Source organism: Lathamus discolor, chromosome 5 (genome assembly GCF_037157495.1).
Source record: "Lathamus discolor isolate bLatDis1 chromosome 5, bLatDis1.hap1, whole genome shotgun sequence".
NCBI classification, from domain to species: Eukaryota; Metazoa; Chordata; class Aves; order Psittaciformes; family Psittacidae; genus Lathamus; species Lathamus discolor.
The window spans coordinates 82,516,423-82,538,811 of NC_088888.1; positions in this window are offsets into that span (position 1 = coordinate 82,516,423).

Here is a 22,389-nt window from a genome sequence, read left to right on the forward strand (position 1 = left end):
ACAAGGAGCAGGGCAGAATGCTGGGGTTTGTTTGTTTGGTTTTGCTTTTTCAATTTTTTGTAATTGTTAAATGGAAAAGAATCTATTAAAAAGCTTTGGCTTAAGACAGTGTGAAACCACTAGGGAAATTCATGGATCGTAGAGAAGCCTCTTGATCCGTATAATACAGTCAATAAGTCTGAGACTCTCCAGGGTGGTCTTAAGGTCCTTGTTTTTAGCTTTGTGCCTGTGATGCCTTTTGGACTAGTAGCATGTGCTTCAGAAACTCCTCAAACCATGAGGGACTTGGCATCATGGAACAGGATCCTTCATAAAAGATTAGTAGAGACTTATTTGACTGCAGGCTGCAAAGCTGGCAGTATCTGAGGGTTCCTGATCTCGCATGTATTTTTAATAGGGACTGAAGAACCACTTGCAAGGCTCTCTTACGGTACATATGCTGTAGGATTTTTTTAAAAATCCAAAAATGGAAGAAAAAATATTATTTTCAAAGTCTGAAACATGAGACTTATTCTCTGTAACAAACATTTGAAATATTTTTTCATAAAAATAAGGCACTGTGAATCAGTACTATTAAACGGTGTTGCAGATTCTGTTCTTACATAAATATATTTTAATTTACAAGTATTCTCTTTTCTTTGTACATGCTCAAACTTGTTGCATTGCAGTGCTGTGCACATTTGTAATTTAATGCTGGTAAACCTCTTTAAATGTTAACATTTTTATTTAAACACAGATATTTATGTCAGTTCGAAAATGTAATGATCACAAACACCAGGAGGACCTTTAGATGAAAGGGCAGAGTCAGGCACAATTATTTGCATAATTGAGTATAATTTGTAATTCTTGTGTATGTTTGCCCACTGAACAGTTGTGACAACATAGCAACCATATACAGCTATTTGATTTAAACACAGAAGTCTACTTAAGAGTCTTTTCAGCCATGCTGATAAGGAACCTCTGTAGACTATAGAAGAAGTATTGTTGCACATTCAAAGTCATGCAGTCAGTGAACAAACCCAGGCATTTAAAACAACTGGTTATGGTCTGTGAAACAGGTTTCTCTCTTTTAGAGATGTTTTCATATTTGCCTTTCTGACAAAATCCAGTTCATGATGTATCACAAATGTATCTAGGATGACTCAAACATGTCCATGTGTAGAGAAGTCAAGAGCATTGTGAACTGAAGCACCCCAAAGGTGCTTGGCATAGCATGTTCTCAGACTGCTCCTGAGTCACAGAGAGGCAGTGCAACCAGTAGTTTCTTTTCAGTTTCTGTCTCTTACTGCTAGAAAGTGGAACTTTGGTGCTAGATCTGTATTTTTTACTATTAAGACAGTACGTCATAGTTGCAGTTTAATGAAAGTTGAAAGGGGCTGGAGCATCTCCCGTATGAAGACAGGCTAGAAAACTGGGGCTGTTCAGCCTGAAGAGCTGCGTGGAAACCTCATAGCAGCCTTCCAGTATCTGAAGGGGGCCTACAAAAATGCTGGGGACTGACTCTTCATCAGGAACTGTAATGGTAGGACAAAGGGTAACGGGTTAAAACTTAAACAGGGGAAGTTTAGATTGGCTATAAGGAGGAAGTTCTTTACTGTGAGGGTGGTGAGGCACTGGAATGGGCTACCTAAGGAAGCTGTGAATGCTCCATCCCTGGCAGTGTTCAAGGTACGGCTGGATGGAGTCTTGGGTGACATGGTTTAGTGGGAGGTGTCCCTGCCCATGGCAGGGGGTTTGGAAATAAATGATCGCAAGGTCCTTTCCAACCCTAACTATTCTATGATTCCATGGAGACCTTGGGGTCGCATTAGATGTTGTCGCACCAGCAATGTCCATTTTCAGAGGCCTTTCCTCTAAATCAAGGGCCCTGCCCAGGCCATAAGATGGCTACAGACTTCATCCTGAAGAACACCCACCTGCGGACCATTTTGCAAGTATCACAACTGATTTCTTTTGTACAAGCTGTATTTTATTTGTCAGCGTTTCTTTACACAAAAAATATCTGTTTCCATTTAGAAATTATTGGATACTGTTCTTTTTGATTTTCAGTACACCAGCAGGAACATCTGTACAAAATATCCTTTTGTTACAGTTTATGCGTAGTACCCCACAATGTCTGTAAACAGAAAAGCTGGTCTTATTTCTTTTTAATAATCTTTTGAATTTTTTTTTCAGTAAACAGAGCCAACTTTTTGTGAAGACACCTTCTTTTTACTAAAAAGGAAATGCTTGCTGTATAATCTAGAAATGCCTTAATCTGTGCAATGCAGTCTATTCATAAACAGCTTTCTCACTTACTAATGAAACAGATAAACACTTAAAATTTTAATGTAGCCTGAGAGCTGGTTTATATTTTTACTAATGACTGGGAAGGATAATGTTCTTGCATAGAAATTGCCATTATAAAACTTAAGTTATATATAATTGTTCAACATTCTTTTACGTCCTCTTAACTCTTACAGAACATTAAATCTGCATTGTATGAGTAGGTAAGACACAGTAACTAAAATTTTCTTTATGAAAAAAAGCAGATTATTAAAGGTGATAGTTATAGCTATAAATACAAGCCATTTACCAGAATAATGTAAGTTGGAGAGGTCTTACTTTTCTAATCTACTGTTTTCAGTTTATGATCTCCCTTTCTTCATAGGGTAATTTATACTTTTTCCAGCTGTTGAGAGAAGACAATACTAAAGTGTAGATTATTGATAAGAAAAGGCAGTCACAATAGATCAATTTATATGGAGGCTGATATGCAGACAATCATTTTGGGGGAGCACAGCAACTGAATAATAGTCTTCACAGTTTAAGAATCCTATTTCTGTGAAAGGGCTTGATCCCTCATGAAATCTAATCTTATTACAGCAGTTAAACTCATGATACCATTGTTACATGGGGAGGAGCAGGGCGGAGAAGGGAGGCTGCAGCGCAATCAGTCCTTCATTATCATAAGTTGTTTTACATGAAAATAATGGTATGATGTTGCATGTGCTTACGTTGTAACAATCTTGAACTTCCCTGCTGAGACCACCTTGAAATGTTCTTCACTGCCTATTTTTTCAAAGAACTTCCTAATGGAATACCTTAACAGAGAATCCTGCTTCAAACTGCATAGCATGACAGGACAATATGCTATTGCTCAGTACCTCAGAGTAGTCTGCAGAAGGCTAAGTTTACCCATGTGTTTTTATCTACAGTTTAAAATTACTTCCCTTCATTTGAATTTGTGCCTCCTGAAAGGTAAGAAATCTCTGAACACAGGAGTCAGCAATGCCTTATCTAAAATCAAAATGATGCCAGCAGATCAGAGCAATGCAGAGCTACTACTTCATCTGCTCCAGCCAATGAGTCTGTTTTGTTCAGAGCTCGGCTGAGATGCCACTATACAAATGCCCATAGCATGGGGAACACACAAGGGGAATTAGAGATGTGTGCATGTCTACAGGGATATGATATAAGAGGTATCACAGAAACACGGTGGGATGGCTCCTATGACTGGAGTGTTGGAATGGAATGGCTCTTTAGAAAAGACAGGCCTGGCAGACAGGGAGGGGAAGTTGCTATTTATGTTAGGGATAGGCTGGAGAGTATAGAACTGTGCCTGGGGATGAGTGATGGGCCAAACAGAAGTTTGTGGGTCAGGGTCAAAGGGAGAACAGCAGTGGGGACACTTTGCTACAGGCCACCAGATGAAGACGGCTGTGTGGATGAAGCCCTCTATAGGCAGATAGGAGCAGTCTCATGTTTGTGGGTCCTTGTGAAGGACTTCAACCACCCTGATATCTGTTGAAGAGACGGTACAGCCCGGCACAGGCAATCCAGGAGGCTCCTCAACTGTGTGGAAGATGACTTCCTCTTGCAAGTGATAGAGGAGATAGAGGAGCTGACAAGAAGAGGCAATGCCTGATGTGCACATTCAACTATTTGCAGATTTTATTGTTATAAATTACCTATATCAAGTTATGTGCCTGCTTTGAACTTCAAGTTCAAATTTTTTCTTGCAATGAGTAATTAAACACAAAACCCCATGTTTTCTCCTTGTGGCGAAAGTGATTAGCTAGCTTTGGATCATTGCCATTTTTCTCTTAGTAGAGGTTGAGAAGCTGGGCACTTCTTTGTTCTACTTTCTTTGTGAAGAAATAGTATTGCACCACAGTTTTTATTTTAATTTTTTTTCCTCGAATAAAGCATAAAGCAAAGAATTCCTACCTAATGATTTCCACACACACCTTAAAAGCAAATATACAAAAGAGCTGTGTCACTCTTTTGTTGGGTTTTTTTGTCAGTACAGCAGCCATGATTCCTTCAATTGGCTTGCTGGTTGCTTTCTACTTTTAATACCCTGAGATAAAATAAGTCACAACTGTATAGCTTGTATTTATAAACAGTTTGTGGAGAAATCTCTCATGTTCCACTTTGGCTTAATCTTGTGTTGTGTGGGGTGGCATCCCTTACAGTCCCCAAAAAGTGTCTATAGTCCCAAAGGAATCATAGAATCATAGAATAGTTAGGGTTGGAAAGGACCTTAAGACCATCTAGTTCCAACACCCCTGCCATGGACAGGGACACCTCACACTAAACTGTGTCACCCAAGGCTCTGTCCAAGCTGGCCTTGAACACCACCAGCGATGGAGAACTCACAGCCTCGCTGGGCAGCCCATTCCAGTGCCTCACCACCCTAACAAGAAAGAATTTCCTCCTTACATCCAATCTAAATTTTCCCTGTTTAAGTTTTAACTCATTACCCCTTGTCCTGTCACTACAGTTGCTAATGAATAGGCCATCTGCAGCATCCTTATAACTCCTTTTCAGACACTGGAAGGCTGCTATGAGGTCTCCACGCAGCCTTCTCTTCTCCAGGCTGAACAGCCACAACTTTCTCAGCCTGTCTTCATACAGGAGGTGCTCCAGTCTCCTGATCATCCTCGTGGCCCTCCTCTGGACTTGTTCCAACAGTTCTATGTCCTTTTTATGTTGAGGACACCAGAACTGCACACAATACTCCAGGTGAGGTCTCACAAGAGCAGAGTAGAGGGGCAGGATTACCTCCTTCGACCTGCTGGTCACGCTCTTTTTGATGCAGCCCACGATACGGTTGGCTTTCTGGGCTGCGAGCGCACACTGCTGGCTCATGTTCATTTTCTCATCGACCAACACCCCCAAGTCCTTCTCTGCAGGGCTGCTCTAAATCTCTTCTTTGCCCAGCCTGTAGCTGTGCCTGGGATTGCTCCCACCCAGGTGTAGGACCTTGTACTTGTCGTGGTTGAACTTCATAAGGTTGGCATCAGCCCACCTCACAAGCATGTCGAGGTCCCTCTGGATGGCATCCCTTCCCTCCAGCATATCAACCGGACCACACAGCTTGGTGTCATCGGCAAACTTGTTGAGAGCGGACTCAATCCCACTGTCCATGTCAGCGACAAAGATGTTGAACAAGACCGGTCCCAACACCAATCCCTGAGGGACACCACTCGTTACCGGTCTCCAGCCAGACATTGAACCATTGACCACAACTCTTTGTGTGCGGCCGTCCAGCCAGTTCTTTATCCACCGAGTGGTCCACCTATCAAATTGATGTCTCTCCAGTTTAGAGACAAAGATGTCATGTGGGACAGTGTTGAATGCTTTGCAGAAGTCCAGGTAGATGACATCAACAGCTCTACCCCTGTCCATCAGTTCTGTAGCCCCATCACAGAAGGCCACCAAATTGGTCAGGCAGGATTTCCCCTTAGTGAAGCTTGGACGAAGCCTTGGGTGACATGATTTAGTGGGAGATGTCCTCGCCCATGGCAGGAGGGTTGGAACTAAGTGACCTTAAGGTCTTTTCCAACCCTAACTATTCTATGATTCTATGCTTCTATCTATTAGAGGATCTTCTCAGTTTAATTTTTTTTTCTACTAAATCAGACAACATGGGGGAACCAAACATTCTTTAAATGTTTGCCTCCTCCTAATTTGTTTTTAAGACTAAGAGTTTTTAATAAGCATCTACAAATGTGTCCTGCATTCAGCAGTAGCAGTCATCTTTGTCCTTCTTAGTAGCTAGTGCAGTGCTGTGTTTTTGACTTTCAGCCTGGGTACAACGCTGATAACACCGAAGTTTTTAGTTGTTGCTATGTAATGTTTAGTCTGACCAAGGACTTTCTGAGTCTCATGCTCTGCCAGGGAAGGAGGGGAAGCCGAGAGGAAGCAGAGACAGGACACCTGACCCAAACTAGCCAAAGAGGTATTCTATACTACAGCACCTCATGCCCAGTATAGAAACTGAGGGCTGTTACCTGGAAGGGCTAGATCACTGCTCAGGTCGGACTGGGTATTGGTGGGTGGGTGGTGAGCGGTTGTATTCTCTTCCCTTGTTATTTCCCTTATCATCATTATTATTGGTGGTAACAGTAGTGGTTTTGTGTTATACCTTAGTTACTGAACTGTTCTTACCTCAACCCAAAGGAGTTACATTCTTTCTATTCTCCTCCGCATCCCTTCAGAACCGGGGCGATGAAGGGGGCTGCGTGGTTCTGGGTTGCTGGCTTTGCTTAAACTACAACAAATTGTCAGGTCCTTTGTGGTCTGTATAAGACAGATGTCATCCATTCCAGTCATAATAGGATATATATCAGTTTTCAGGGAATCCAAGCTCAAGTTCAGAAGTCAGTGCTGCATCCATCTGGCACTTATACTGTTTTCACAGTTATCTGTTGCAGTAAGTGCTGAAGCAAAATGAATTATAGAATCATAGAACAGTTAGGGTCGGAAAGGACCTCAAGATCATCTAGTTCCAACCCCCCTGCCATGGACAGGGACACCTCACACTAAACCATCCCACACAAGGCTTCATCCAACCTGGCCTTGAACACTGCCAGGGATGGAGAACTCACAACCTCCCTGGGCAACCCATTCCAGTGTCTCACCACCCTAACAGGAAAGAATTTCCTCCTTATATCCAATCTAAACTTCCCCTGTTTAAATTTTAACCCGTTACCCCTTGTCCTGTCACTACAGTCCTTGACAAAGAGTCCCTCCCCAGCATCCCTATAGGCCCCCTTCAGGTACTGGAAGGCTGCTATTAGGTCCCCACGCAGCCTTCTCTTCTCCAGGCTGAACAGACCCAACTTCCTCAGCCTATCTTCATACGGGAGGTGCTCCAGTCCCCTGATCATCCTCGTGGCCCTCCTCTGCACTTGTTCCAACAGTTCCATGTCCTTTTTATGTTGAGGACACCAGAACTGCACACAATACTCTGTGTGAGGTGTCACAAGAGCAGAGTAGAGGGGCAGGATTACCTCCTTCGACCTGCTGGTCACACTTCTTTTGATGCAGCCCAGGATACGGTTGGCTTTCTGGGCTGCGAGCGCACACTGAAGCCGGCTCATGTTCATTTTCTCATCGACCAACACCCCCAAGTCCTTCTCTACAGGGCTGCTCTGAATCTCTTCTTTGCCCAGTCTGTAGCTGTGCCTGGGATTGCTCCGACCCAGGTGTAGGACCTTGCACTTGTCGTGGTTGAACTTCATAAGGTTGGCATCAGCCCACCTCACAAGCGTGTCGAGGTCCCTCTGGATGGCATCCCTTCCCTCCAGCTTATCAACCGGATCACACAGCTTGGTGTCATCGGCAAACTTGCTGAGGGCACACTCAATCCCACTGTCCATATCAGCGACAAAGATGTTAAACAAGACCAGTCCCAACACCAATCCCTGAGGGACACCACTCGTTACCGGTCTCCAGCCGGACATCGAGACATTGACCACAACTCTTTGTGTGCGGCCGTCCAGCCAGTTCTTTTTCCACCGAGTGGTCCATCCATCAAATTGATATCTCTCCAATTTAGAGAGAAGGATGTCGTGTGGGACAGTGTCAAACGCTTTGCAGAAGTCCAGGTAGATGACGTCAACTGCTTTACCCTTATCCATCAATTTTGTAGCCCCATCATAGAAGGCCACCAAATCGGTCAGGCAGGATTTCCCGTTAGTGAAGCCATGCTGGCTGTCACCAACCACCTTGTTGTTCTTCATATGCCTTAGCATGCTGTCCAGGAGAATGTGCTCCAAGATTTTACCAGGCACAAAGGTGAGACTGACTGGTCTGTAATTCCCTGGGTCATCCATTTTCCCCTTCTTGAAAATGGGGGTTCTATTTCCCTTTTTCCAGTCATCGGGAACTTCACCTGTCTGCCATGATTTTTCAAATACGATGGCCAGGGGCTTAGCAACTTCATTCGCCAGCTCCTTCAGGACCCGCGGATGGATTCCATCAGGTCCCACGGACTTGTGTATGTCCAGATTTTGAAGATGGTCTCGAACCAGATCCTCTCCTACAGTGGGCCCAGGTCTTCATTCTCACAGTCCCTGCATCTACCTTCTAAGACCTGGGTGGTGCAGTCAGAGCCTTTGCCAGTGAAGACCGAGACAAAAAAGTCATTCAGAACCTCAGCCTTCTCCAAAACCTGAGTAGCCAGTTCTCCCGAAAGCTTCCTCAGTGGGCCTATGTGGTCCCTAGTCTGTTTTTTGTTTGCTACGTACCTGTAGAATCCCTTCCTATTATCCTTAACATCCCTGGCTAGGTTTAATTCTAACTGGGCCTTAGCCTTCCCTTCCTGGTCCCTAGCTTCCCGGACAACATCCCTGTACTCTACCCAGGCTGCCTGTCCTTGCTTCCATTTTTTATAAGCCTCTTTTTTTCCTTTGAATTTTCCTCAGCAGCTGCTTATCCATCCAAGGAGGTCTCCTGGCCCTCCTGCTGCACTTCCTTCTAGTTGGGATGCAGCACTCCTGAGCTTGTAGCAGGTGATCCTTGAATATCAACCAACAGTCTTGGGCCCCCCTGCCCTCCGGGGCTATATCCCATGGAACCTTACTATTGTTCAGCTCATACGTTACAGGTAACTCATGATTTATCTAGGATAGTGTTCTGATTCTTTTAATTATGAGCCAGGCCAGTTTTCTGTTTTGGAGCCATGTAATATTTTTTTGAGGACAGCATTACGTTTTATCTAACAACATATTGAGGTATTTTTACTGGTGGTAGGTTTTTTGTTGCTTTTGGTTAGTTGGTTTGTTTGATGTTGGCTTGGTGATTCGTGGGTTTGGTTTGGTTATTTTTTTTAAGTGCTCCTATATAGTCTTAGAGGTCTGTAAGACTTACTTCTTTGCCAAGATCTGATAGATTTAGGTAGTTTATACCCACAACTTCAGAAAGCTGGTGTTATTTATTGGTGTTCTCTAAATCACTAGGAGGGATGGGAGATGCTGAAGCCAGTGTTCTTGGTACTGTCCTAAAAAGGCACTTGGCTGAAGCAGTAGTCCAGTGTAGTGTGGGTTTGGCTGGGATAGATTTAATTTTCTTCATAGCAGTTTGTAGGGTGCTATGTTTTAAATTTCTAACCAAAATGGTGTTGACAACACAGGGGTTTTTTGGTTATTGCTGAGCAGTGCCTACACAGAGTCAGGGTCTTTTCTGCTCTTCATCCCACTCCATCAGCAAATAGGCTGGGGGTGCACAAGAAGTTGGGGGGGTGACACAGCTGGGACAGCTGACCTCAACTGACCCAAGGGATATTCCAGACAAATGACATCCTGATCAGCAATAAAAATCTGGAGGAAGAGGGAGAAAAGAGGTGACATTTGGAGTGATGGCATTCATCTTCCCAAGTCACTATTACACACCACAGAGCCCTGTTTCCTGGAAATAGTTGAACACCTGCCTGCCAGTGGGAAGTGGTGAATGAATTCCTTGTGTTTCTTTGCTTGAGCATGCAGCTTTTGCTTTCCCTATTAAACTGACTTTATCTCAACCTGTGAGTTTTCTTACTTTTACCCTTCCAATTCTCTCCACACAGTCCTCTGTGGGAGAGTGAGTAGGTGGCTATGTGGTGCTTAGCTGCCTACTGGGTTAAATCACAATATTCAGCTACCTATTTTTACCTCCTGGATTGCATAAGTAAGTTTGTTATTCTTTAGAATCTCAACAAATTATTTGATTCCAGATTTCTCCTTGCTATTTTACAACCCAAAAACTGGTCCCTTAAACTCCTGCTGTTGATATGATTGCTAGTCAGGAAGTAAACTTAGGGCCATTTTGTGAAACAACAAATCTTACTGCAACAAATGTTGATTGCTATTTTCTCTGGGCAAAAGTTGAAACATATAGATTGTAATGCATTCTGTTACTTACACAAGATACTGCTTCATTCTTCTTTGGATAAAATTGTATATATATATTGCTAATATCTAACTGTAGAGAATTATTTTTTTAGTTTCTCTCTGATTCTATAAACTTGAAATGGTTAAACATGTCAAGAAATGTCATCACCTGAGAATCAACTTCCAGTAGACACAGATAGTTATTTAAGTCTGTTTTTAACATCTTCTATGTGCCAATTATTTATTTATTTTATTTTCATTGCTGTCAAAATGCTATTATGGTATTCTGTGAGATAACTGTTACAACTGAACCTGGGACACCATAGCACACACACCACAGTACACAGATCTTAAAGCGTCAGTTTATTCTAAATAAAAGACTGCATCATCAGGAAGCTTCTATTATCTTTAGCCCATTACAGCAAATTTAGTCTACTGATCCACTGGATGAACCAGGATGAATTACAAATAAAAGAATAAAGAACAGTTTATATACACACTGGATTCCTTTGGATACCCCAGTCCGTTCTCTTCAGTTTAGTGCATCATCTGCAAACATCAAAGAGGTGCTGTACATTTCCAGGTCTGCTAGATGATTTTAGTATTGTAACATTATGGGTTTGTTTGAACTTCTTTGAACGTCGGCCTTCAATATTCTTGAATGAAAAGATGACACTAGATTTTGAGAAGTTTTCTCGTATAGAAACTGGATGCAAACACTCTCCAGGGCTAAAACTTTTGGAAGGTAAAACCAAGCAGGAAACCAAATTATCTCAAGGACAGTGACTAAAAGAAAAAAAAATGAAAAAAAATATGGGAGGACAGTCAGTGTTGCATTATTGAAAATGACAAACATACAAATACACGAAAGGCAAGGTGTGACACCAAATAGACTATTCCTGGTGTGACCATTTGTATCAGCCACTGCAAAAGATGTGGGCAAGAAAGATCTTTGGCCTGGCACAGTTTATCATTCTAGTCAGAGTCTCCCTTTGGATAATGAAACTTGATTCTGGAACATAAGCATTTTGCTGTAAGAAGTCACCATTCTCTGAAGTTTTTTGTTAGAACTATACGTGTGCCCAGTGTGGAAGCAAGTTTGAAAATAGGTCAATCCAGGCAGGAACTTTCACAGTCTGAAACAAATAAATTGCATCTTGGTGACAGAACTGTTCTCCTTTTCTCACGCAAACTCCAGATTCTCTAGAATGGGAGAAAAAGAAACCCACATAGAATCTTGAGTATTCTGCACATTGTGGAAATGTGGAAGACTAGAAAATTCTTCATATTGTCAGCTTTCTCCTTCTGATAGAAATTAAACCATCACCAATTTATCAAAGAAAAATTGTCTCCTTTAACAATAACTCTTCACTGTATTTCCAGCTTCAAGACATAAGCTTACCACACACTACTTCAAAATGCAATGGTTTCTATTTCACTATTTTATTATCTACCTATACCACGCTTTTTCTGAAAGCCCTTGTGCTACAGCCAGAGTATTGAAAACACTGTTTATGTATATATTCAAGCCTGTGCACCAGAATAACCCAGAAACTCAGAATTCACCTTATTTTTCACCCTCTCTAGCTTTCCTCTAAAGCAGCTGTGACTAGAGTTACTGATCACTGATTCCAGTTTGCTACCTTCATTCCATGTTACCTATTTCTGTTTACCACAGATACTCAGCATCAGATTAAAATGATCCATTCTCTCTTCAGATCCATTTTACCTTTAGTAATTAACTATTCTAAATATTGTATTTCAGAGGCAAACTGTAGAGCTTCATACTTCGTTGCATGTTGGAAAACTACCACAGTACACAGATTTAATTAAGTTATCAGCCTTGTGGTAGGACAACTTACTCAACTGAAAACCAGTGTCTCACAAAACATTCATTTGACCTAGTTCCTATTAAAAAAAAAATAATTTTAGTAGCTTGGTTTGCAAGGTATCTTTCCTAGTCCTTACTACAGTATAATTAGCCAAAAATGAAATCCAGAGCAATTATGAACTAATCCACCATCTTTGATATGCAGGATTTTTGCATTTCAACATAAATCTTTTCTCCTCTCTCTTCCTATTGCCCTCCATGGTAGCCTATACTTCTGTTTTCTTTTCTTCCCAAATCTATCAACAACAAATCCAAATAAGCAGTTCATATTTACTAAGATTTTTAGCAGGTCTAGACAAATAAATATTAACTCAAATTAATGCCCTGTATTCATGTTTGTTATCATGTCCTTTGCTGCTGTATTTGTACCTTGAAGCATGATGCTAGCATGCTGTGTGTAGGTTCTTTGGTAAAGTAGTGTCATCTGGTTTTAATCTGTTCAGTTGGTTTTTGCCAACATACACTGGTTAAACAAGAGTGCATATTACTTGTGAAACTACAAGTGAATAAGGGGCAAGTACACCCTCAAAAACCTTGTGTATTTATATATAAATCATTAATATTTACATTCACCCATCTATTCCTCTCTTTTTCCATTTTTTTCCCCCTTCTTTTTCCTTGACATTCTGTTCTAGTTCTGTGCTTCCTGAAGACTGTAACTCTTGCAGACTGAGGTCAGCAGAGAAATTCACATAATTTATATGGACTTAGATCAATTTGAATAGTGTTAACCCTAAAATATTGGGTTTACTTTAGAGGTAATTCCCATTACTCTAAGCTTTGGCCCACTTTGTATAATATGAACAGATAATGGGGTTTTGCTGCTTTACTTCTCAATACCTTGCTATCAAGGAGTTAAGGCTTGGACTTTCTTCTTTGATTTCTTCTTTCTTTTGTTTTTAATATTTTTTTCCTTCTGTTGTCTTTCTTAGACATGTTTTTTTTTTTCCCATTTTTTTATTCTCCTATTTTATTCTTTTTTCTCCTCTTTCCAGTTTGGCTTTCTCAAATATTTAAAAGCACAGTGCTTGAGTTTCCGACAATTACAGCTAGTGTCAGCTCTCTCTTTGTTCGTGTGCTGAACCAGCTTTTAAAAGCTACATCAGCTCTCTCGGCAGGTGACTGTCGACTTGTACTGCTAGAAAATCATGGTTTTCCAGATGTCAGTCAATGCCAGAGGAAGAAAGCTTCCTTGTGGCAGTTTTAATGACCTAAACTGAATTGGTACAATTGGGTGAGGAAGGCTGGTGCATTACACAGCTGATTAAGAACTGCAAAATCTGTAATTCTATTGCACCAGAGAGTGCCAAGTGACTTTTCATTTCAGTAAGTGAGGACAATATATTTAGCAGCATGGAAATCCATACTTGAGTGGATTCCATACTCTTTTTCAGTATTTTATGGCTACTACATTTTTCACGAAAACCTGTTATGCCTGAGTAAATATAAGGGTAGCAGAAATGTGTATATGAAACCCAGAAGAGTACCAATTTGCTATCTGTATTTTCTGGCAATAAATTATTGGTGTTTTATTCCCATGTTACCAGTTAGGATTCTTCTAAAGAAGTGACTCAAGTATTATGACTCAATGACTCTCAAAGCAATCTGCTGGGGAATATCCCCAGACTTCAAAAGATATCTTAGAAAAAAGCTTTTTTATTTTTCTGTTAAGAAGAAAGATTTTAAAACTCTATCTCCTGCATAATGTTATAGAGCACATAATCAGAATACTCTGGTTACATCAGGTCATGTTATTAGTGCACTTAGGTTTCTTTTATCATGGCCTTTACTGAGCTCTGATAGGACTGTTGCTTACATGGGACAACTCATCTGTGCAAAAGTGGGCATTGCACTGGGTAGGAGATGTATGGGGATAGGGGTGAGAGATTTTTGCGGAGTTGCAATAAATTGTGAACCATATGGGACCTTTGTATGTGTGCAGAGGAGTAAGAGAGAAAAGAACATGATCCATAAAAAAACCCCAAACAAAATAATTATTTATTTCAATTCCAGAGAAGAGGGATGCAGTTGCTTTTAACACAGAAAAGCTCTTTGTACTTCCTTTGGTAGTTCTTTCCTGCCATGTAGGGCAGATTGTTAAGTTACACACTAAAAGTACTGAAATCCCTATTTGGCCCCTCTTCTTCAAGCAAAGCTGTCAGTAATTTCAATGGCAGCTCTGCCTGATTAAAGAGAATTGACCAGAGCCCTGAAGCAATGGTGTTTTGTCCTTGCCTTTGCTATTCTGGCCCTCAACCATTACTTTTAAAAAGCTTGAAGCAATACTGGCACCAGCAGTGTTTCAGGTGAACAAGCAAAAGGATAAAAAACAGTATCATGAGTTGTTTCAAGACATAACAAGAAAAGCCAGTGTGCATCATATTAAAGGAACTGAAAAATGAAGAATGCATAGAAACATTTTTCAAGTTTCTGTGGGATTTTAAATACATAAAACATCAACATATAATAAAAGTATGTAAGCCTTGTTACTACTTCTATTTATATTCATATGAATATGCTGAGTGAAAATCCATGCATATACTTATTCCAAGGTTATAACCACTTTGTTGCTAACTCCACCCCAATATTGACAGATATTAAGAATATTACCTTTTTTTTTAAATTGTCACACTGTAATTACTAAAAAAAATACTAATTACACCATTTTATATAATGACCTGAGGCAGTGATTGTAAGAATTAAGAGCATAACTATTCAAACCAGTAACTGAAAAACAAGACTGAATAAATATATATATAAATACTGGACATTTCAATATTTGAACACAAAGGTCCAAAGCAGTGCAACTGATACGACTTAATTATATAAATTTAATTGTAATTATATAAATTTAATTGTATAAATACTATCCTGAATTCCATCACACTATAGTTTTTTATTAGCCAAGTAAAAAATAACCCTGCTTTTGAGATATCATTAATATGATTTAGATCTCTGCTTGCAGGCAGAAGGAGCCATGCTGACTAGCTCAGAGATAAACCATGTACATTTCATGACATGAACATGTTTAAAAACTAATTATATATAGGTGTAGAATCGTAACTACTGCAAGTGGTTTCATCTTAGTTTCATCTGAGAGGCACTACGACTGACTCTTAAAAAACCCTAAAAATCAATCTAACAACCTTGTTTGGCTCCTCCTTTTCACCACTCCCCAACAACTCAAGCTCAGTCTCAGAATCCCTGGCATGGGAGATTCCTACTCCCAGATCTTGCAGTGATCTTCCTCACAAGCTAACTGAGACTTACTGGACAAAGTACTGTTGTTGCCTCCTGCTAAGATTATACATTTAAAATACATATTATTATACATTTCTCCCTGAAACTATGCTATGGAACATAGACATTAAGGGGGTGACTGGTGACATCCAATATGGCAACTTGTGCCCGACAAATTTGGTGGTCTTTTATGACAGGGCTACAGCGTTGGTGGATACAGGGAGAGTAAGTGATGTCATCTACCTGGACTTAGCATTCGACACCGTCCAATACAACATCCTTGTCTCTAAATTGGAGAGGCATGGATGGACTACTTGGGTGATAAGGAATTGGCTGGATGGCAACACTTAGAGTGGCAGTCACTGATTAGATGTCCAAGACCAGTGACAAGTGGTGTCTCTTAGGGATTAGCATTAGGACCAGCACTGTTTAGCATAATCGTCAGCAACATGGACATTGAGATTTGAGTGCACCCTCAGCAATTTGCTGACGACACCAAGCTGTATGGTGTGGTTTACATGTTGCAGGGAAGGGATTCCATTTTGTCCTGGGTTCAGCTGTGCCAGTCATTTTTCTCCTTCTTAGTAGCTGGTGCAGTGCTGTGTTTTTGACTTTCAGCCTGGGAACAATGCTGATAACACCGATGCTTTTACTTGTTGCTAAGTAATGTTTACTCTGACCAAGGATTTTTTGAGTCTTATGCTCTGCCAGAGAGGAGGCAAAGCCGGAAGGAAGTAGAGACAGGACACCTGAGCCAAACTAGCTAAAGAGGTATTCCATACCACAGCACGTCATGCCCAGTATACAAACTGGGGGGAGTTATCCAGAAAGGCCAGATCACTGCTCGAATTGGGCTGAGTATCAGCCAGTGTGTGGTGAGGAATTGTTTTCTCTTCCCTTGTTATTTCCCTTATCATTATTATTATTGGTGGTAGCAGTAGTGGTTTTGTGTTACACCTTAGTTACTGGACTGTTCTTATCTCAACCTGTGGGAGTTACACTCTTTCGATTTTCCTCCCCATCCCTCCAGGAGCAGGGGGAGGAAGAATGGAGGGGAGTGAGCGAGTGGCTGCATAGTTCTGAGTTGCTGGCTGGGCTTAAACCACAACATATCCAGAGGGACCTTGACAGACTTGAGAGGTGGCCAGTGCTAAACTAACGAAGTTCAAGAAGGCCAAGTGCAAGGTCCTGTACCTGAGTTAGGGCAATCCCAAGCACAGGTACAGGCTGGGAGGAGAATGGATTGAGAGCAGCCCTGATGAGAAACAACTGGGTGTGTTGGTTGACAGGAAGCTCAACATGAGCTGGCAGTGTGCACTTGTATCCCAGAAAGCCAACTATATGCTGTGCTGCTTCAAAAGGACAGTGGTCAGCAGGTCGAGGGATGTGATTTTTCCCTTCTGCTATGCTCTTGTGAAACCTGGAATACTGCGTCCAGCTCTGGGACCTCCAGTACAAGAAGGATGTGGACCTATTGGAGTGAGTCCAGAGGGGGGTCACAAAGAGGGCTGGAGCAGCTCTGCTACGGAGGCAGTCTCAGAATTGGGGTTATTCACGCTGGAGAAGAGAAGGCTCAGGGGAGACCTTAGAGTAGCCTTCCAGTTCCCAGAGGTGATTTACAAGAAATCTGGAGAGGGACTTTTTTTTTTTTTTTTTTTACAGGGGCATGTTGTGATAGGACAAGGAGTAATGGCTTTAAAATGAAGGAGGGTAGGTTTAGATTAGATATTAGGAAGAAATTTTTACTGTGATGGTGGCAAGAGGCTGGAACAGGTTGCCCAGAAGATACCCCCTCTCTGGAAGTGTTCAAGGGCAGGTTGGATGGGGCTTTGAGCAATCTCATCTAGCGGAAGGTGTCCCTGCCCATGGCAGTGGGGGTGGAACCACATGTCCTTTAAGGTCCCTTCCAACCCCAACCCTTCTATGATTCTAAGAAAAATGTGTATCAGTATCTTCAAAACAAAGGTATGCCTATTATTTCGCATGAAAGAGAAAGAACACATAAAGGAAAAGTTTAAATGAAAAGAATCTGGTGCATTGTTCATCATCTTCCTGAGTGGGGCATCTTTTGGTTGTTGTGTTTGGTTGTATTTTGTCTTTATTTTTAATATTTATGTTAAAAAAAATCTCCTTGGTACCATATATATCTACTTGGGAACATCAGTTGGACAAGTCTATCATGCCTTTTTTTCCAGTCCCCGCTTATTTCCTTTAACATTGTTGTGGTTTAAACCCAACCACAAAGCTCGTTCATTCACTACCCCCCCTTATTTTCTCCCTCTTTCTTTCCTTCCCCCCACCCCTGACCCTCCCCTCTCCTGGAGGGATGGGGAGGAGAATCGAGAGAATGTAACTCCCACGGGTTGAGATAAGAACAGCCCAGTAACTAAGGTATAACACAAATCACTACTGCTACCACCAGTAATAATAATGATAAGAGAAAATAACAAGAGAAGAGAATACGATACCACCACTGACCAAATGAGTTCGACCCCCCCTGAAAAGAGACCGTGCCCTTCCGGGTAACTCCCAATTACCTCCCTGGGCATGACATGCTGTGGTACGGAATACCTCTTTGGCTAGCTTGGGTCAGGGGTCCTGTCTCTGCTTCCTCCCAGCCTCCCCTCGTCCCCAGCAGAGCATGAGACTCAGAAAGTCCTTGGCCAGAATAAACATTACTTAGCAACAGTTAGAAACAATTGGTGTTATCAGCTCTGTTCCCAGGCTGGAAGTCAAAACACAGAGCTTGCACCAGCTACTAAGAAGGAGCAAAACGGCTACTGGTAAACCCAGGACAAATATACATTCAGTTTCACCTGAATCCTTTGTCTAGTGCCCTTTTTCAGACTCCAGCCTGTTAGACGTATCTGCTCTGTTTAGACCAGAAGGATAGATGAAGGTTCAGATTCTGGAAGGTGATAGAAATCTATGATGACAGGATGAAAATAAAAAGAAAAAAAAAGTTTCCCTGAGGATACCTTATTTGACTACAGTTTTGCCCTTCCTATAAAGATCAAAGGAGGTGGAACAGCACCTGAATGAGCTAGATGTGCTCTATAATTTCAAGCAAAAGACTATCATGCAAACAACTTTGGTATTCCAGTAAAACCTACATTGAGATTCCCCAACCTGCTTTAATATTTTGAAGATTTAGCAGAATGGTGTATTCTAGCCTTGTCTTCTCCCATAGCATTTTTGGGGTGTCTTGATGAACCTATCAGATTAGGCCATTATGACTCTATTTATTTCCACCTGTATTTTTCATGCAGTCATTTTTCAGCAAACCCACAAAAAGAAAAAATAGCTCACTCTCTGCAGCATGGATTCATGTTTCCCAAATCATATAACCATTCAAAAAAGCTGGTTGCAATTTATAGACTGGTGTGTTGTGGGTAACATTATTTCTACTAGAAGAATGTTTTTATAGAGCACCCAGCTGAATACAGTTAATAATGCATTGCTCAGCATTTTGAATAATTTTAGCAAAGGAATAATTTTAGCACTGTAAACTTACTTGAGATGACTGTTTCCCCTACTGACCTTCTCTATGGTTCTGCTCATAAAATCATTACATATTTTGTTGACTTACCTCTCTAGCTTTCTTTTCATATTAAACATAAAGCAAAATGAAGCAAATTAAAAAGTGGCATTCCTCAGTGAAAGATTTGAAGGTGTTCATAGAATGCACTAAAAAAAAAACCTCTCTCAATTGAAGCTTACTTAATATGCTTGGTTTGTTTGGAATTCACTGTTGAGAGCTGTCAAAAGTCTGTATTTCTGATGCATCTCCTATCTAGGTTCTCCACATGGATACTATTGTAACTTAAGGCTTAAGCCATGATTTAAAATATTCTTAGAACTTTCACATGGTATATAAAACTGATTATCACCCTTTCTATACAGTGATGGTTAAATACACATATCCAGCGTGATTTTATTTAATAGTTTCAAATTTCTACAGACTCTCCATTTGGTAACTCAAACCTGGAAGGGATAGCTTAATTCACTGAATCTAGCTCCTTGATCTGGTATTAAAAACTATTATCCTTTCCATAAACACAGAAATCTCTGGGTTAAAAGCAGCTAGGGTTGGTGGGTTTTGGTGCTGTTTTATTTTAAGTTAAATGATTGTCTTTGCTCTGTGTGGTGTACAACTCTTAGATATCATTTAGTAGGTTAAACAAGCCAAGTTTCTCTTCTTCCATTCCCTTGGTTACCCTGTCTATCTCTTTCCACTGTTTGATTTCTTTATACTTGTCTTGTTTCATAAGCCTGGTTGACCAGGACTGTACTCTGGTGCATATATTTGATAGAATTAATATTTCCTTAATTCTACTGAAAACATTATCAACTGATGCATCTTATACGGTGCCCACAAAAGAAAAGAGCGCTCACAAGAATATGAATAAAATGTTCATATTTACACAAAGTTGTTAGTGTAGTCCAGGTGTATTATGAAATGACATATTAATGTCACCTGTGCTACAGACACGCATGCTTGAAAGGCAGTTTAAAATTTTTGTCCAAATAAAATAAAATGAAATAAAATGAAACGAAATAAAAATAAAATAAAATAAAATAAAATAAATAAAATAAAATAAAATAAAATAAAATAAAATAAAATAAAATAAAATAAATAAAATAAAATAAAATTAGAAGCTGTCCTGTAGCAGTCTACACAACATGAGGTGTATTTGCTGGTAGGACATGAATTACAAATACGATCAACTCCTTATATGCCTTCTCCAATTAACCAACCAGCTGTTTGCAACTAGAGTTTTAAAAAGCAACAAATAATGATGAGGGTAAGAAGTTTTCCACATATGTAATTTCAGTGAGATGTTGGAAGACAGATGAAAAAGATGAAAATATGTGGTAGGAAACCCATCTAAGAGGATATGAATTATTTTAATTATGTATAAGGAAAACTATTGCTAGTAATCTTGATTCAAGCTTACGGGTGATTGATAGAACTCTTAATCTTTCTATTTGATTATTTGCATGCCAATACTTTTATTTGTTGTTTGCCTAAATAAAAGATGAATCTTCTGTCAAGGCATGTGAATATTTTGAAGAGGCAGATATACATTGGAGGAGCTATGACTAGCAGATGATGAGCCAAATCATTGAATTGTACCACTAGAGCAAGAGTTGAAAGGCTTGAAATAGACTACAGTTACATCACCAACTTCTGGTGTTCATATACAACATGCAAGCCTCTGTGGGAGATGTTCAGCTTCACGTTCAGGTGATGGGCTGGCCTTGTATGAGTGCTGATGTTCTGGATGATTTAAGTAAACATCTAAGGTATACTGAAGATAAGATTTATGTAAGGTGATAGGAGAGGGGGACTTGACATTGTAGCATAGTATAGCAGAAAAAACTGAAGTGGCCATTCACAATGAACTGTAAATGATTCACTTTTTACAAAAACTTCATGGTAAGCACACACAAATATGACAGCAGTAGAAGCAAGCAATAAGAATAAAATTATTAAACTTTTGGAAAAAAATCATACCTTAGTGACATGACTGGATGAACATCTTTAGTTGACAAAAAACTCAACTATTAGAAATTTAGCAAGCTCTGGAATAAAATTAAGCCTATGTATGTATGAGCTAGAAATGCCTAAGCCTGTCTGGCGCTATTGGGGGGTTGGTTGGATTTTTATGGGGTTTTTTTTCTTTTGTTTTTGTATTTTATAATGATGTAGGAAATGCTCATTTTGTAAGAATATTAGGAATATCAAGGCACTTTTAATATAGCACATTACTAGTCTCAGTAGACATTTTGGACAAATGAAGCATTGTGTTCCATATTCTACAGAAATTCATTTCTATGTGTTATTTCAACTAAAGTACAATTTCTTTAGCTGTTGTTTATTTGGTGAGTTTTATAAGCTTTCATATTTTTTTTTTATTTTTTTTTTTAGTTTTAAGAATTCAGGGTATAACAAAGGAGGAATTGATTCACTTTTCACTTCTTCATTGCAGGCAAGATTAGTAAAATTATTTAATGGCTAGCAAAGAACAAAACAGTATGCAGGATTTCTTGAGTACTGTTATCAATGTGAATGTGATAGAGCTTTAATTGCTTCCTGAAACAAGGATGAGATCAATTTCTTTTACTGCCATTGCTGAAAATAAATAAACAAACAAACTACATAATGCTCAGCTGGCTGCTGACTCACCTTGATAACCTAATTGCCTGATGGGGTGTTGTCTTGTGTTTTATAACACTTCACAGGGATTATTATGATACATGGGTTCTTTATAGCTCATATGGACCTTTCAGTTTGCTGGAAAATAACCCCTATATCTGCTATTCAAATAGCTGAGAAGTCAAAGCTCCAAGTGAAAAACATTCAGGGGCACAGTCAGGATATATAAAGTCTATACTTCAAGAGTGAGAAGGGGATGGATGACAGCCACTGACAGAATATTAGCATTATTCAGGATTCTTTCTAATCATTCTGGTTGGAGACTTTTGGCAACTCTGTGCCAGTATTTATAAATATTGAACACAATAAATGGGAACTCTTAAAAGTTTTCCTATTTTTATATTTGGAATGCAAAAAAGCTAAGGGAGAAACAACCTTGAGAGATAAAGTTCTACTTGAACTAGAAAAACCAAAACAAAACCCTTAGAATCTAGATCTCTACAGCTTCCTGGAAATTATAAGATTGCTATATATTGCAAATTGCCACAACAGAAAACGAAAAAGTTCAGCATGTTGAAGTGCTGAAAAGAAATAATTTAAAGTGCTTTTATTTATCATATGTTTCAATTTGATTTATAATTTACGAGAAATTTCTGATGTTTGCTTTATATTATATCCAGTCCCTTTGCTGTTTTTTTCCTAAGCAATTCACCAATACAGAAGTATTTCTATTTTTTTTCTTTTGCAGATGAAAAACAAACCCAAAAAGAATACCTGACATAAATCCCTATGGTAATTGCCATCTTCTAATTCCTTTTTGGCAATCCAGTGCTCTCATTTAGATAAAGATGATATTATTATGTCATTGTTTTAATTATAATATCAAGTATCTTATAAAAATAAAAAGTCAGTATATTTTTCCCAAGGGCTATAGTACTATAATGTTTGAGGTTCAGACA